The 16,311-nt window shown below is 60.0% G+C and overlaps 1 protein-coding gene across 3 annotated transcripts in view; it reads right to left on the bottom strand.

Annotated features, from left to right (window-relative positions):
- RARA (retinoic acid receptor alpha) overlaps positions 1-15,680 on the bottom strand; it is a 43,763-nt gene extending 28,083 nt beyond the window's left edge. The window contains exon 1 of one of the 3 annotated variants that reach the window (XM_055082800.1): positions 15,579-15,680. The gene's annotated coding sequence lies outside the window, so the exon portion shown is untranslated. Of the gene's footprint in view, positions 1-6,700; positions 6,924-9,552; positions 9,571-15,578 lie in introns of those variants that run through there. The other 2 variants (XM_055082801.1, XM_007112499.4) reach the window with 2 other exon arrangements.
- Between the last annotated feature and the right edge of the window lie 631 nt (positions 15,681-16,311).

Raw genomic sequence — 16,311 nt, 5'->3', positions numbered from 1 at the left:
AAAGGGTAGTCCTTCCAAGGAGAGGTAATGGAACCACTGTATATCCATACACACACACACACACACACACACACACACACACACACACACAAAGCCAAAACCTCTCCCCTCCCCCATACTCCTCAGATCAACAGAATGATGAACATTACTCCCTTTTCCCCCTTTTTCCAGAGGCCCCTCTCTCCTCACAGCCACTCTGGTCCTCTGTTTACCTTTTGCTCTCCAGGCTCTGGGCTGCAGGAAGCCAGCAAGGCCAGCCTCATTTTGAAAGAGATCACCCCAGGGGGGCCTGAGAAGCGGGGTGAGGTTGGGACAGGTGGAGGGCACCTCTTCCCCACCAGTCCTCAGAAGCCCAGGCCTGCCTCGCTGGAGCTGGGACTTGTTGGAAAACCTGCCCCAAGCATGTGCAGGGCCTGAGCACATCTACGGAGAGAGTCAGGGGAGTGCTGAAGTCCAGCGTTGGGCCTCTGGATGCTGCCACTGCCCACTGCCTCAAGACACAGCACCTAGTCCCAGAAAAGTGGATCTGATGTCTCCCCAACTTGTACCCCCCCAAGCTTCTGCCCCAGCTACACAGAGCTGCCTGACCTCCACGGGCCATCATCCCCGCAGTGACTGAAAGGGCAACTGGACAACCCAAGCCCAGGACAGGCCAGGTGCTGGGAGGAGGAACTGAGGGGCGGAGGGGGGAATGTCTGCTGGTCAGGGCAGTGTCCCGACTCCGCACCCCAGGGACTGCACCCCAGAGCCCCCTGGGAGATGTGCCCGAGGCCTCCGAAGCCCAGGGCGGCTGAGGGGCCCACCCAGAACCAGAGCTGAAGCCTCCCACCCAGTCTTCTCTTGGAGCAGAGAGCAGGTGAAAGGGCAGGGGGCAGCCCAGGCCTCAAGGAGAGGGACGTGCCCACGGGGAAGGAAGAAAACAGGAAGAGGAAGAGATGAGGCTGCTGAGGCCACAGCCAGACCACAGGAGTGTGTGGACCACACAAAGGCAGCTCTGTCCGGGTCGGGGACGAAGGGGCACAGACAAAAGGGGACACCCCCCCCCCCCAGCCTGGAAACCACCGTCCTCACAGCCAGCCTGGCACGGGGCTTTCCCCACCCCCACCTTGGCAGCTGCCCCCTCACCACTGTCTCCCCTCTCCGCAGTGTAGGAAGCATAACTCTCACAAGGGGCGGGGGCTGCCGAGCACACAGAGCAGCAGGTATGTGCGCGGCTGCGCGGCTGCAACCCGCCTCCCCCAACCCCTCAGCTCTACCCCAACCCTACCCCGGGGCGGACGGACTGTCGGCACGACCCAGTGCTACCAGCCCCCTCCCGGCGTCCTTCCCTAGGGACCCGGGCTGCAGGGAAGCCGGGAACGCCCGCCCCCGCCCCCCTCCCGCCTCAGGATATCCTTTTGGCTCTGACCCCAGACCAGGCCTGAGTCAGACCGTGCCCCGCCCCACACCCCCCATCCAGCGACCCCCAGGAACTTCCTACTCCCCACGCTCCACACCCACCTACTCAGGTGGGGCTAGAACTAGGGGGAATCTCTTCCCCTCTCCACCCCCAGCTGAACCGGGAAGCCCACCAGGGGGTGGGGCGGATGGTCACAAAGTCCCAGGACCAGCCCCTTAAAGCACAGGGCCTGCGGGATCAGGGCGAAGCGGGTGCAGGCTGTGTGTGGAGGGGAGAGGAGGCCCTGCGGACCACCACCTCCCCGGCCCCAAAACACACACAACTGGGGATCCTGCCCAGAGCCCCTCCCTACTCCAGCCTGGACCCCAAGAAACCACAGAAACTCCCTGAGGAAGGTAGTTTCCATGAGAACACAGGACAGGAGAAGGCTCCAAAGGGAAAGGGGACAGGGAGCGGAGGTTCCAAGAATGGGCATCTTTCTGGGACAGCAAGACCCAGGCTGGAGGGCACAGGGTCTGCACAATCGGTCAGATTCACAGTCAGCCACAGCCAAGCACAGCCAGACGTGGTCACAGTCTCCCCGACGCTCAGTCTGAGTAGGTGGCTGTGACTCCTTCTCACAGACAGAAGTCTGGGGGGCCCTGGGGGATCTGGGGCATCGGAGACCACACACACTCAGCTTGAAACAGCCCCCTGGGCAGGCCCCCCCAATCCCCCCCCAAAACTGTGGGCCTAGGGGGAGGGGCAGCTCCCTCCCCACAAGAACCGGGGTAGTGCCCAAGGCGGCCATCTCCATGGCAACCAACAACAAACATCCCGGGAACCACAGAGGGCCAGGAAGTGGCAGCCACGTGACAGGAAGACAGTTTTTTCAGTGGGGGGGAGCGAGGAAGACTGTTAGCAGCCCCTGGGGAATCAGCTGTCCCCTAAGTTTCCCCCACTTGGAACTGGAGGGAAGGGGTCAGCTGGGAAGGTGGCCACACACACACCCCCGACCCCACTGCAGTGTGCGCAGTTGGTCGCAGGGCTGACGGGCCCGGCCCTCCCTTCCCGCCTGCCACTCACGGTTCTCCCCTTTGGGTCCCCCTCCCTTCCACTTCCTGCCGTGACTGGAGATCAGAGAACTCCCCACCGCAGCTTCCCCTTCTCAAGTCTCGATTCCTGGGCTGGAGGTTTACTGTGGGGCGAGGGACACAAGGAAGGAGGGCTGGGAACCTGCGGTAGGACCCAGGGGACAGAGGCTCCAGGGGAGGAGCCGGGAGGGAGCTACTCCAAGGTAGGTGTGTACACACAGGCACAGAGTGAGTGGGTCACGGTGACACACCACCGGGCGCAGTGACACACAGAGACTGCCTGACCTCAGGCAGCTCTGGGGGGGAAGCGAGCGGGGCCATTGGATCCGCCCCGGCGCGGCCCACTCCAGCCCGGTTCCTGAGCCTCCGGGTTCAGCTCAGGCGTCTCCTGGCCTCCAGGCAGGCGAGGTCCCAACCGTGCCCAGCCCCCACCGCCTCTCCCCTGCCTTTCGTGCCGAGGAATCCCCCTCCCTGCTCCAAGGTGCTCGCCCAGACGAGGGCACCTTGGCCAGAGGCGGGGGGAATGGAACCTCCCGCCACCCCCCTCCCCTTCTCTGCAGATGTCCCAGACTATATTTAGCCCAAACCGGGCGGCTAGCCAGACCCAGACTCCCCACTGGCCCGGAGCTGAGCTCCCAGTTTTTATGCAATTAAAACATTAACAGAGAACCACCCCCATCCACACACCCCCATACCCCCAGGCCCAGCCGGAGCAGCAGAGCTCAGAAAACACGACAAGGGCAGCCCAGCCCTGCAGCCAGCGGTGCGCTGATAGCAGTACACTCGTCCCCCTGCCCATCTCCCAGGCCCTAACCCCCACAGGCAGGATAGGGACATCACCACGAGATCAGGTTGACACCTGGTGGGGGGGGGGTAGGCTTTCCTTGTTCCGGGGCCGGAAGGGAAAGGCATATCCAGTGGGTGGGGGGTTGCCTGGTTGCAGAAATTCCACCTGTCATTTTGCAGCCCCCCTCCCTGGCCTGCTCCAGTTACAGGGCTGGGGGTTGGCAACAGGTGCTGGCCAGGCTGGCAGCAGTCTAATCCCCCACCCGCTCCCCAGGCTGACAGTGGTGCCTGAGGTCCAGGCAGGGGCCCTGGCCAGCAGGATGCTGGGTAAAAGAAGGAGGTACTGCTGCCTGGTGGGGAGGGGGCAGCCCAGGCCCCTTCTGTAAGACCTGGCCCCCTGGACTCTGTGAGGTGTGTTGGAGGGTCTGGGGAAGGCAGGGAAACCTTAGTTCCACCGCACCTATTTCATTTCCCCATGATGCCAGGCCGGGCGGGCTAGAGTGTGGGAGGTCTGTCTGCCTGCCTCTTCCTCCTCCTCCTCTCCAAATTCCAGGAACAGGCAAGGGAGGCTCCAGTTGCAGAGACAGAGAGCAAGCAGGCGGTCCCAGCTGAGAGGGAGGGGGGGCGGGGACTGGAGCGGGAGGCAAGATCCAGACGAAGCCAGAGACGCCCACGCCCAAGCCAGACAGGACAGACACACCGGCACTGACACGTTCTCACACTCTGGGCCTGGTCCCCGAGTGCCGCCCGCTCTGCAGGGACACCCAGACTCCCTCAGCCAATCCTGCCCATCCCCAGAACACTCCCTGGACACACACGGAGGGCCAGGCCTTCGCTCCCACCCCACATCCCCCAACAAACCCTGTGGGCTCCATACAGCAGCCAGAGGGTGGAGAGGGGAACAGAGGGAGGAAAGACAGCAGGCGTCAGAGAGGACATGGAGCCAAAGCCCTGGGAACTGGGGTATCAGTTGCCACACTCCTTTCCCAAAACCCAGTAAGTCAAGACAACCCTGGCCATCTTGCCAGGAGCGCTGCCAGCTTCCCACACTCCCCAAACCACCACCACTAGAAAGGGTGTGGGGTGCTGGGCGAGTGGAGATTACCCCATTTACTCATCACAGGGATAGGATTACCCTCCCCAGATGCCCATCACCCCCAAACCCAGACAGAGCTCCTAAATGGACCCCACAGAGTCCCAAACACACCCACCCGTACAGCCCCGTCTGGGTCCTGCCCTGCCCGTGCCACCCAGAGGACAGGGAATGGGGCACTGAGGTTTTATCTGGGGGCAGGCCCCACCCTGTCACACAGTTCTGAGGACAACCCACCTAATACCCTCAAGTCTGAGCAAGGAGTGGTGCAGGGGTGGGGGTGGAGGGGTTCCCAGAGGACAGAGCCAGCTTCCAAGACCAAATGATTTAGGGGAAGGGGAGCTAATTAACTGGGGTCTTGGTCAGTACCCCCAAAACAGACCTTAAGGGCCACTCAGACAATGCCCTTTCCCCCCACAATAGACATGGTGGCAGGAATCACGTCATGGTACATGTGGGTGACTATGCCCAGCAGGGCGGCATGGGGGTGATCAGGATGGGGCTGCCCGCAGCTAGCTTCCTGCCAGGCTGCCACATGGCTGGGAGTAGGAGGGGGACCAGAGAGATTTCCCAGAGTGGTAGCAGCGGCATTTAGGGTCAACCTGAAGGATGGGGATTTGGGGGCTATAAGAGGAGGTGGCCAGGATTAAGCGGTTCCAAGCCCAGGGTCTTCTCAGAACTGCCACTGTATCTGCACAGCCCTCATCAGTCTGGCAGGGAAAGTCTTGAGGTGACCACCACATGCACACTCATTCACACCCTCCAAATCCAAGATCCTCAGCTCCCAAGGGTCAACTCCAGTCTGACCCTAGTGACCGCTCTGTCTCAGGACTGACATGGCCCAGACTCCCAGGCAGAACTGACGTCCTAGCCCCTCCCACTGCACCAACATCTTTCATAGCCACAAACTCCCTGACTCCACAACTAACCCCTCTTTTTCCTCCAGGTCCAAATACTCTATCTCTTATTCCCTCCCCCAGACTCATCTCCACCCCTCACAGGGGAAGCCCCAAGGCTCCAAACCACCACCCACTGCAACCTGGGGCTTCCCCAGCCCAGCCTCCCCATCAAGCACAAGCCCTGGAAGAGAGTTTGGGGCTTGAGCCTGTTTCCTAGCAAGACCTGGCAACCTTACTGAACCACTTCCCCAGAACCCTGCCCTATGACCACTGCAGCCAGGGAAGGGGACAAGAGACATCCCTGAATCTCCTAACCAGGAAACTGGAGGAGGAATGGCAGTTAGGAGCGGAAGTGAGGGTTGGGGGTAAGCAGCATGGGGTGGGGGAGTGGGGGAGTGTTCCTCTGAAAACACACACACACACACACACACACACACACACACGTGCACTCATCTCGCAGGTAGAAGGCAATCTGGTTACAGAAGAGGGAGCTGGCATTAGTGGGGGCCAAGGGTATCCCTCCATACCAGCACGTGGGCAACCTATCCAAGGTAGGATGAACGGTGGAAAAGCGTCTCCAAGACCGGGGGGCTTTTCTTATCTGATTTCCACATGAGTTAGTCCCCATCCCCAGCCTAGCACACTGGAGGCCTGGCCTCCTTCTCACGGAGCCTGACAATAGGGCAATGCCCAGAGAGGAGAAGGGGCATTGCCAAGCAGATTTTCCAGCGCCCCCCTCCCACATACACATCTGGCTAGCAGCTTCCCCGCCTTCTGGGTGGCTCCAGGTCCCAGACACCCTCAGCAGAGCAAAGACGACCAATCTATTCCTTCCTCTACAGCCCCCCAAAGCTTCCAGAACCCCATGGTGCCACCCGACCCAGAGACATCCCTCCCTGACTGCACTGGCTCCCGTCCCCAATTCTGACGGCTCCCCGCGCTCCAAGGGGGACACCAGCTGAATGGGCCCCGCCCCCCAACCGGCTGCCTCTGGTGGGGGTGGGCCCCCGGGCTGATTCTCCCCAAACCACAGGGCGGCTCAGATAACAGGAGGGAAAGAAGGAGGGGGCTAGTCCGTTGGGCATCCGATCTCTCCCCAAACAGGTTTGAAAGTCTTTTTGTTTTGCTTGTTTGTGAAGACAAAAGTGAGAGAGAGCAGGAGTTCCCAGCGGCGGTTCTGCCACAGCTCGGGCGCCGGAGACACGCGCGGCAGACGGCCCCAGACGCCTCACGGCTTCGCGCGAAGACACGGGCGCAGACAGACGGACACACGGGGCTCCCCCACCCTGAGCACGGTGGCGCGGGGTTGGGAAGCCCAGGAAACCCCAGGCTCCCGTCGGAACCCGCCCGGCACCGGGTCCCCGCCCACGGGTCCTCTCAGGAGCAGGCCAAGGGGCCGCGATGCCTGCGGGAGCCGGAGGCTCTCCAAAATCCCCGGGGGAGAGGCTACCTCGCAGTGGGGGGAAGCAATCCGTCCGGGTCGCCCGCGAGCACGGCGTCTGCCCTGACCCTGAGCCTTGGAGCCGCTCGGCGTCAGGGGTTGCGGAGTCCAGGGAGAGGAGCGGTTTAGGGGGCCGCGGCTCAGGGGCGCGGGGCGAAAGCAGCGGCCATGGCGAGTCACGTGCGGAGGCTGAAACTTTACCCGGAGCCCCAGACCGGGGGGCGGAGGGTACCGAGGAGCGGGGAGGCCCTCACCCTCGGGCCCGCCCCCATCCGCCCTCCGACCAATCACCAACCAGGGGCGGGCCCATAGGATCACGCCCCCCCTCCCCTTCACAGACCCGGGAAAGGGCGAGTCTTAAAGGAGCCGCGCCTAGCAGAAGGCTGGACCGTGGGAATCTGGGAGAATCCCTCCCTCTGCCCCAAAAGGAGAGATTCAGAGCGAGAAGGGGGAGTTCTGCGCAAAAAATGGAAGGAGGGCTCGGTAGAGAAAGGACTGCAGTGTGCGGTATCACACTCCCTTCCCTCCAACGACACATCCACACTCCCAGGGGCAAGGATCATACGCACACACTCCTCACACCTAAACCGGGGTTAGAGGGGCTGTGACGTAATATGGAAGCGAATACAGTGACTCCGGCCCCGTCCAGCCCCTGACTCCCATAATTATAATCCTCTTCCAGGAACCCCTTGAAAATGAGAGCTGTGTGACCTTGAGCAAGTCGCTTCCTCTCCCTAAATCCTAATTTTCTCACTGGCAAAAAAGGAGTGCAAAAGCAGGTAGACCGCCCTCAAGTACACCTGCTCCCCTCGTCTCCCCCAAACACGTTTCCAGCTCAAGTGGGTCGGAGGAACTCTGGCCCAACCCAACCCTTCAGCAAACCCCAGAACCCTCCCCCCAAAAGGACAGCGGCTCTTGTGATCTTCCAAGAGCCGAGTAGGGGGCGCCCAGGAGCACCCCTACATGCTACGGGACTCTCAGACCCAAGCTTCTTTCTCCTGGCCCAGGCTGGAGGAGCCAGGAAAGCTCGCATTCTTGTTCCAGCGGGGCAGGATCTGAATCACTCTCCCTCTGCAGAGACCCCAATCCCCAACACAGCCACAAGCCCCCTCCCAGCCTGCTGCTCCGTTTGGGAGGACCATCTCCCCACCTCTAGCAGTCCACTGGGGGAGAGAAAGAGGAATCAATAGGGAACACCCGCCTCCCCGTCCCCGGTCAGAGAAGTAGCCACAAGTGCCCCCACAGGACTTCCCACTGGAAGGCGAAGTGCCACACTCCCAGGCCTGCACCCCAGTGAGAAGACTCAGCCTGACCCGGCTGGCAGAGCTCTCAAACCCACCGGCCTGACGGCCCCCGCTTTATAGACGAGGAACCGCAGGCTGCGAGTGGACACGGGTTTAGTCCCCGATCACCCTGGCACCGGTTGCACAGCCGGGTCTAGGACCGAGGTATCTGATTGTCTCTCTCCAGCTTTGGGGCCCCAGCCTGGGTGAGGTCGGACAAGCAGGGTCGGCGGTTCGCTGTGCCCTGAGGTCCGGTGGCACAGGGGAAGAGCGTCCGGGCAACGCTTCCCCAGGCCCCTTCCCGCCTGCTGGGCCTGGCCGTCTCCCGCTCCCGTCTGGATTTCCGTCCGCCGGTGCGAACCGCCCGCCCAGCCCCTCCCACCCTGTCCCGTCCAGATCCATCCGCAAACATGCGCTCAGCGGGCAGGAATGCGCCAATGGCTCCCAGATGTGGACGCCGACGCTTAACCCCTTCCCCCCCAGCTCCCCCACCCACCCAGAGGCGTTCTAGCCTGAGTCCAGCCAGCAGCAGGGGGCGCCGCCCAGATGAGGGACCAGCCTGGGAGGGGACTTAGTGCCAGCCAACCCCCAAGCCCGCACAGGCTCCTCCTGGCCTACATTCTACCAGTCTTCCTTCCCGCGGAGGCTAGAGGGGAAGGATCACAGACACAGAAATACAAGTGTGCACAAACACAGGTATACTGCCTCCCACGAAGGGTGGCCTTCATGTACACCTGCCAGCACAGAGGGTCAGATATGCTCGCGCACACGGAGATGCAGGTGTGCAAATGCACACCCAGGACACGCATATGTGCACAAGCACGTGCACATTCAGAGCACACCTGTATGCACATATGTATGCACATGTATGCACATCAGAACAAGCACATACAAGACAGGCATCTGTGCATGCACAAGGTCATGAAGCAGAAGGGGCGGCACACTTCTGGACAGAGCAGTAGACCCACCGGCAGATGAGGGAGGAAATTCAGGCACCCACAAACCTGCTCCCCGCAGGGGGCAGTCACTCACGTACAGAAGATCGGCACCCAGGTATACAAGCATACAGCCTGCACACCTTTAGGGCACTCCCTCCCTGCCCAGCTGAACTCCAGCTGTGCTGGGCCCACTCCAGTGTCCCCAGCCCCCCACCCTCAGGGACCCTCATGCCGGAGGGAGAAGGAGGCAGCAGGCAGGAGGAGATGGGCTGGGGGAGGAGCCTGAGCATCTGGCTTCCCAAGACAGGGACCCCTCTTCCCACCAGAGGAAATCTCACACAGCCCCGATAGGTGCAGGGCTGGTGACAGGCCCCCCACACAGACAAAGGAGATACAAAACAGCTGTGAGACACCCCGGGAGAGCCCACACTTCCCCCCAAACAAGGCCTCCCTTTCATGGCCCGTGGGGAACTCCTGAAGAATAGCATCATTGGTAATCGGAACAGAGGATGGGAAACTTTGACCATCTGGATGCAGGTGGGGTGGAGGTGTCTGCTGGAACCCGAACCGACCCCAACAGACTCCTCTCCCCCTCCCCAGCCACCCAGCTCATCCCCAAAGCCCCCTCGTGGCTCCGCACATCTGATTCTCACGGTGCTGGAGGGTCATCTAGGGCAGGGCTCCTGCTTCCATTGTACAGATGAGGACACTGAGGCTCCACCAGGGAATTGCCTTGCTCAAGGTCATACAGCTTGTCAACGGCAGACCTAAGATTCAAACCCACAATGCCCTCCTCACACGCCCTCCCGTTTACTCTGAACGAAACACATTTCCATGCAGTACCCTGCTCCCTCCCTCTTCCTTTACCCTCTCAGCAGAGCATATGGAAGAAACACCAGCCTTGCCTGGCTCTGCAGAGTTGTGGGTGGGGCCAGGACATGCCAGAGAGAGATCAGAGAAGATGCTGGGGGCTACACACAGAGCCCCCAACCCCACCCCCAAGCACGATGCCCACCTGCCCGGCAGGCATGGCCAGTGACTCAGCTGCATCCGGGGGAGATGCCAGGGCAGTGACTCACCTACCGAGAAGAGCTGAGCCTGGCACCTTGCCAGCCCCAGGACAGAAGTGACTTAGTCACCCCGAGACTGTGATACCCAGCAGGCACAGCCCAGGGATTGGGGACAGGGGCAGGCTGTGTCCTCCATGGTTATGTGCATTACAGGCAACCTGGGGCAAACCATGGCTTTACCCGCCCCTGCCCCCTCCCCACTGCTGACCCCCACCACGCCAGGCCCTGCTCCAGTGCAGACAAGTTTTGTGAGACCCCCTGGGCTGCCCTGCCTCTCCCCTGAAGCCTGCCCCTTTGCCCATCACTCACCACCCACTCTCCCAGCACCGCCTCCGCCTGCCACCCAAGTTGTACCCAGGCTGTGAGTCTCCTTTAACATGTCTTGGCAACACCTCCTGCCGCCACAGCCCCTCTCACCACCACCCGCCCCCCCCAAATACACACATGCACTCATACACACTTCTGCCAGCCCTGCTTCTGCCAGCAGCTGCTGAAGTTGTTCAGCAGGAGGGGAATCGGGAGGGTGGGGTGCAGGGATCAAGTTACCAGAGGCTGATGGGGTGGGCTGCCACCCAATCCCTTCCCCAGCTCATCCTCCTCCCTGGGCACAGCCTGCCTCACCCACCTGCTCCCCTCCCACCTCTGGCTGGCAGTGGACTCCACCCAAGCTAGAAAACAATAAATGTTCAAGGGTATTTGTCATGCTAAGACCAGCCCAGTATATGAGAGAGAGGGAGAGAGAGAGAGAGAGAGAGAGAATGAGAGAGAAGACAGCAATGGACAGAAAGAATAATTCCCGTGCTCAGTGCCCAGGCTACAACCACTAGGTGTGTGTATCTCTGCGTATGTTGAGCCAGAAGTGGACTGAGTAACTCCCCAAGTCCTGGGAGAGTTGATGGGGCCCAAGAGGAGCCGACCGGCTGAACAACCTCAATCCATTTGCACGATTGATTTCTCATACACTGCAGCCGGCCTGATCGGGGCGGGGGGGGGATGATAAGTAAGCCCCCCAGAGACATAGAAACTGAGCGGAGAGGGGGGAGGGGCCCCTGCGCCCGATCTGTGGCCCACTGAGACCGTGGCAGGGGAATAGGAGCCATCGAGTGGCAGGAGGGAGTGTGGGGAGTGGGAGTTGGATTCCAGCCTGTCTGGGACACCTCCTTCCAGCAGGATCTGAAGCTGATTCAAAGAAAGAAGGTGGGAGACAGAAGCACCATCATTGGCTACACAGGCAGGGCTCTGAACAACTCGAGAGAGAGGGTGCCATTCATACCCTGGGCTATGGGATGGCGCCCCCTGCAGCTGTGCAACATGGTGGCCCTGGGGATGAGGCTGAATTCTGAGGAACCACGTTTCTGCACTGAACTTTCTTCCCCTGCACCTCCAACCAGCTGCCTCTGCCTCTAGGCCTCAGAAGGGCTCACTTCTGACTGCGATCAGAAGCCAACAGCAATCTCCCCGCGCCTACCCCCTTCCTTTGTTGAGGGGGATTGGCAAACAACCACCTTGACCTAGGCACGGCAGGATGGGCGCTCACAAAAGGCTCTGGAGAGTCTGGAAAGCTGCATCCTAGTCCTTGGTCTGTTCCTAACTCATCCTGGGACTGTAGGCACAGCCCCCAGCCCTCTCTGGGTCTCTAAAATGGAGTTAGACCGAGATGCCCCTTCTCAAAGGGGTCTCCAAGCTCCCGGCTCGCCAGCCTGTGAGACATTTGGAACATGCCCAGCACCTTGATTCACATCAGTGGCCACAGGCCACCTAAACAAACCCCAGCCCTGACCTCCTTCCTGGACACAGACTCTCTCCACATGGTGGAGACTTATAAACACACCCAGCTGGGGTTTACCGGAGACCCTGTGTAAACAAGCAGAGAGGGAAACAAACCAGGAACCCAGCCCTTGCTGCAGGAGGGGAGGGAAGCACAACCAGGTCGGAGGAGAGACCATGGCAAGAGAAAAACAAACAGTGCAAGGGGCCCGGGCTGGGGTTCCAATGCAGCCAACGACTGGTTGAAGGTCCTAGGGCAAGTCACATGCCCTCAGTCTCGCCCTCTGTAAGGGGGAGGGATGGTCCAGGCGCCTCTAAAGCCCCTTCTGGTTCGGAGTCTATTTGGACAGAGAGAGAGCCCAGTCCAGCGCATCTACCAGGTCAGGACCCTCTCCCCTTCTCAAGGTCCTACCCCTGCCCGCCACGCATCCTCGCTCTGTCTGCTGCCCCTCTGGCCCTGCCTCACTCCTCCATCCGCCTGCTTACCCTCACCTTGGCCAGCCCCTCTGCCTGCCCCGTGCTTTTCTGCACGTCCCTCCTGCCAGGGGACAGACCAACTAAAAATAGTCCCTGCAGCCTTTCTCGCCCACAGCTGCCCAAAGAGCAGGAAATGAGGGGGGCAGGGAGGCCCATGTCCTGCTCTCCCCCACAAACTCCCAGCCCCAAATCAGGCCCAGCCCTCCAGCCTGGGGCTAGTGCCAACTTGGCCATCTCGGGGGCATCCCACACCCCTTCTCTAGGGGGAGGCCTGCCCAGAAGTGCCTACAATCAGAGAGCTGTCCTTACCCCGCGGGAGGAGGAGAGAGGAGGCCAGCGGTCTAGAGGGAAACCTTCCCAATTTCTGAAAAATCAGTGCCAACCACATTGTGGGCACCGAGAGGGCAGGGCCTGGCTCCGCTGACTGGTCTTTTGAGGGCAGGGGGAATTGGTGTGGGGAAGTTTGTGCTGGTTTTCTTCATCCTGGCCCAGCTGGAAGGAAGACAAAATAGTGCACCAGCTTCAATTACGCTAATCCCCTGCTCCCCCAAACGTGTGAGTGCAGACAGAGGGGTTTCGGTAGCCCCCACCCAGATACCATGGGAAAAAAGCTCAAGAGGCTAGATCTTGTCTCCCACACACGTAAAGATGGAAGCCTGGAGGCAAGAAGAGGCCATGCCTGCCAGGCTGGGCAGATGCTGCCCTGAAGCTGAGTCAGAGGTTAGGAGGGGGGAGCCGGGGTGCTGGGGCACCAGGGGCTACAGTGCCCCCACCCCTAACCCACCTGGGATTTCTGACACCTCCCAGCCCTGGGAGAAGGCCCTCCCCAGGCAGGAGGAAGGAAACCAGCTTAGTGATTCTCTGGAGGCCTGCAGAGCAGCCCTGCACCATGAGGCAGGCGGGAAACCCAGGAGTCCTGGCGCCCGGCCCAGAGAGTGAATGAGAGAAATACCTTGGAGTGGAGGAAACAGCCCAGAGTGAGGTAGACACATGGTGCCCCAGCAGCTCCCAGATGTGGCCCTTAAGGAGGAACTGGCCAGAGGGGCTGGATGGGGCAAGCGAACACATTTCTGAAGAAGAAGAGAGAAGAAAGCAGAGCCCTGGGGATGGGGAGGGGGCCGGGCCAGGCGGTCTCTCACCTACTCTCCTCTCCTCCCAGTCAGAGTCCGAAATGCTGAGGTTAAGGGCACTAAATATCAAAGAGGTCCTGGGGTCCTAGGTGTGTTCTCCAGTTCCCTTATCTCCAGACCCCAGCCTGTTCGTTCCTGAGCTTCCCCTGGCACCCCTTCCCTGGGGCCAAGCCAAGCCAGGAGTCAGCAGGCCCAAGGTGGTGCCTAGGAGGCCCGGGCTGCGCCAGGGGCAGCCCTCATACCATCCTCCCACTGGCTTCCCTCCTGCCTGCTCTCAGCCGCCACACATATCTCAGCTGTCGAATCCGATTAGGGCTCCTGCCCAGCGAGCCGGACAAGGAGGCCACTGGGCAGGGGAGAGACAGGGACAAGGGCGCTGAGCAGGAATGACAGGGGGAAGGTGGAGACGGGGCTCAGGGGAGAAGGTGTGGAGCCCCAGAGGAAGAGAGCTGGTGGCCAGCTACAACCTACATTAGGGGAATTCTGCAGCCCCTGGGGCAAAAATCCTGTCTGGTTCCTCCATCCCCCAGATGGGCAAGGATGGGGGAAGGGAACTGAAGGCGGAGAGATGACCTAGATTAGAAAGAGAATCCCATCCTAGAAACCCCCCCCGCCCCCCCCCCCCGCCATTACTACCATTTGCACTGGGCTGTAGGATACATTGCTTTATGAAGTCTTTATGGCCGTATCTCTATTAGGCAAGCGGGTCTTGTTACTAATAGCCATTTTTATAAATGAAGAAACCAGAGGCTTAGAGAGCTGTATAAATGCACACAGTTAAAAGAGCGAGCTGAGTCTCACATTCAGGCCTGATTCTCAGTCGACGGCTCACACTCAGAATTTACTTTCCTTCCTGGGTCAAGGGCAGAATGAAGTCACGCCATTATCCAAGTTTTCCTCTAAAACCAACCCTTCGGGGATCTGGGGAGCCATGGAGGGATACAGAACACACCCCACACCCAGACAGAGTTACCAGTAGGGATGTGCCCCTCACCTACCACACAGAGAGCTAGAGGGGTTCCCTCAAAATGTGACCCGTCTCTTCCATTGCTCCCCACCCGTCTGCTACGCCCAGAGGCAACACCCACACTTACAAACACGGTTACCCCGACAAAGCCATACACCCCTCCTGCAAACCCACCAAGCCAGAATGAGATGCCCTAGATCTTCAGAGAACAAGGCCTGTCAGCCCCCAATGAGAGGGACAAACAAGTCACTGTAAACAGTAGGTGTCATCCAATCCTCTCCCAGAGGGCCTGCAGGAGGGCAGAAGCTTTGGGGTAACACCAGGAGCCTGAGCTCTGAAAGCCAAGGAGCCCAGGGAGCTGGCATGGCTGGGCGGCCTCCCTGATCTGGTCCACACCCCCTTCCCCAGCCATCTGGGCTGAGTCTGTTCTGGCCTGGGCCACACTCTGGGATGTCTCAACGTACCCAGTCACCTCCATCCTAAGATTATAGATCTTACAACCATATGGTACACACACACACACACACACACACACACACACACACACACACGGTGCGGGGGGGCGCTTTTCATAGGTGTTGAGGTGTTGGCAGCGATGGGAAAGACAGCTCCTTAACCTGAAAGAACTTTCCCCAGAGAAAAAGGTCTCACACACACACACACACACACACACACACACACACACACACAGAATTGTTCACAACCTCCACTACCCTCCAGCAAAGCCTTTGGCCACTCAAATGTGCAATGAGCCTGGAAGGGGGCACTGGTTCTACAAGGTGAGTAGGGAGTGGGGGGCAAAGTCCTGAGCTCTTAGGGCTGGGCGGCGGGGGGGCAGAGAGGAAGCAAGAGAGAAATCTCCCAGGGAGTCTCAGGTCCCCGTCCAGCTCTCTGTTACCCCAGCTCTGCCAATTCTCCCCTCGAGGTGAGGTGGGGGAAGGGGGATTAGGCAATACTGCAAAGGAGGGTGCAGGGACTAGGGCCTGGGCAGACCTTCCCCCCACTTGCCATTCTTAGCTCGAGAACGGGAATGCCTCGAGGGCCGTGCAGCAAGGGCGCCGGAGGGCGCAGGGACTCCGAGCTTCCAGACACCCTTCTGCTCCCAGGCTCCCACCTCCCAGGACTACAGCAAGCAGTGGGGGAGGAGGCATGGGGAAAGCCTGAACTGCCGAGAGGGAAAAGACCAGATCAGAAGCGGAGAGGCCCGGCGGAAGGCGGCCGAGGGAGAATTGGGAAGGGGTGTGCGTGGTCCTACCTGCTCAGGTGCGTGCCGGCGGGGGGCGATGGGGTTCCCAGGAGAACTGGGGAAGCCCTCTCAGCTCGATTCAGGATTCCCCCCTGCTTCTGGGTTAGGCTGCAGCAAGAGGCACGGGTTCCCGTTGGGTCCTAAAGCCCACTCTCCAACCAGGAGGCTCTCCCCACCCTCTCCCACCGTCCCTGACTGGGTCAGCGGATGCAGAGCTGAACTGATGGGGCAGAAAGAACTCACTGTAGAAAGACGAGGTCTGAGTCATGGGCTGGGACAGCAAGAGTCCCCAGTGTCAAATACACAGCACATGGCTGATTTTAGCTGAGGATATTATGGGACAGGAGAAGAAGACATTTCTTCTGCCTGCACTGACCAGATGAATCTGGGCTTTGGGACTGAAGCTGGGGTTAAGATCGCTTTCCTAATCACTCCCAAGTAGCTTGGCTATTGAGAATTTGGGGAAGGGGGCGTTCATTTTGGACGGGAGCTCACTTCTACCCTCCCCCTCCTAGACAGAGCACAGTCTCCCCATCTCTCCCCCACTATTCCTAACTGCCTAGAAGGCCACGCCAAGGGGGAAAAAAACTCCTGATTTCCAGCAAGTAAAAAGAGCAGTATGACTTGGATAGCAGTTGGAAACTGGCAGTTTTATATCCTTAGATCTGGGAGTGTGTGCAGATATACGGAGCCAGGTGAGACTATAAGCAGGTGGGGCTGGGGGACTTTGGGTTACATCCAT

The sequence above is a fragment of the Physeter macrocephalus genome, unplaced genomic scaffold (assembly GCF_002837175.3).
Source record: "Physeter macrocephalus isolate SW-GA unplaced genomic scaffold, ASM283717v5 random_294, whole genome shotgun sequence".
Lineage (NCBI taxonomy): Eukaryota > Metazoa > Chordata > Mammalia > Artiodactyla > Physeteridae > Physeter > Physeter macrocephalus.
Note: the sequence above shows the minus strand (reverse complement) of the source record. Positions and strands in the feature narration are given on the sequence as shown.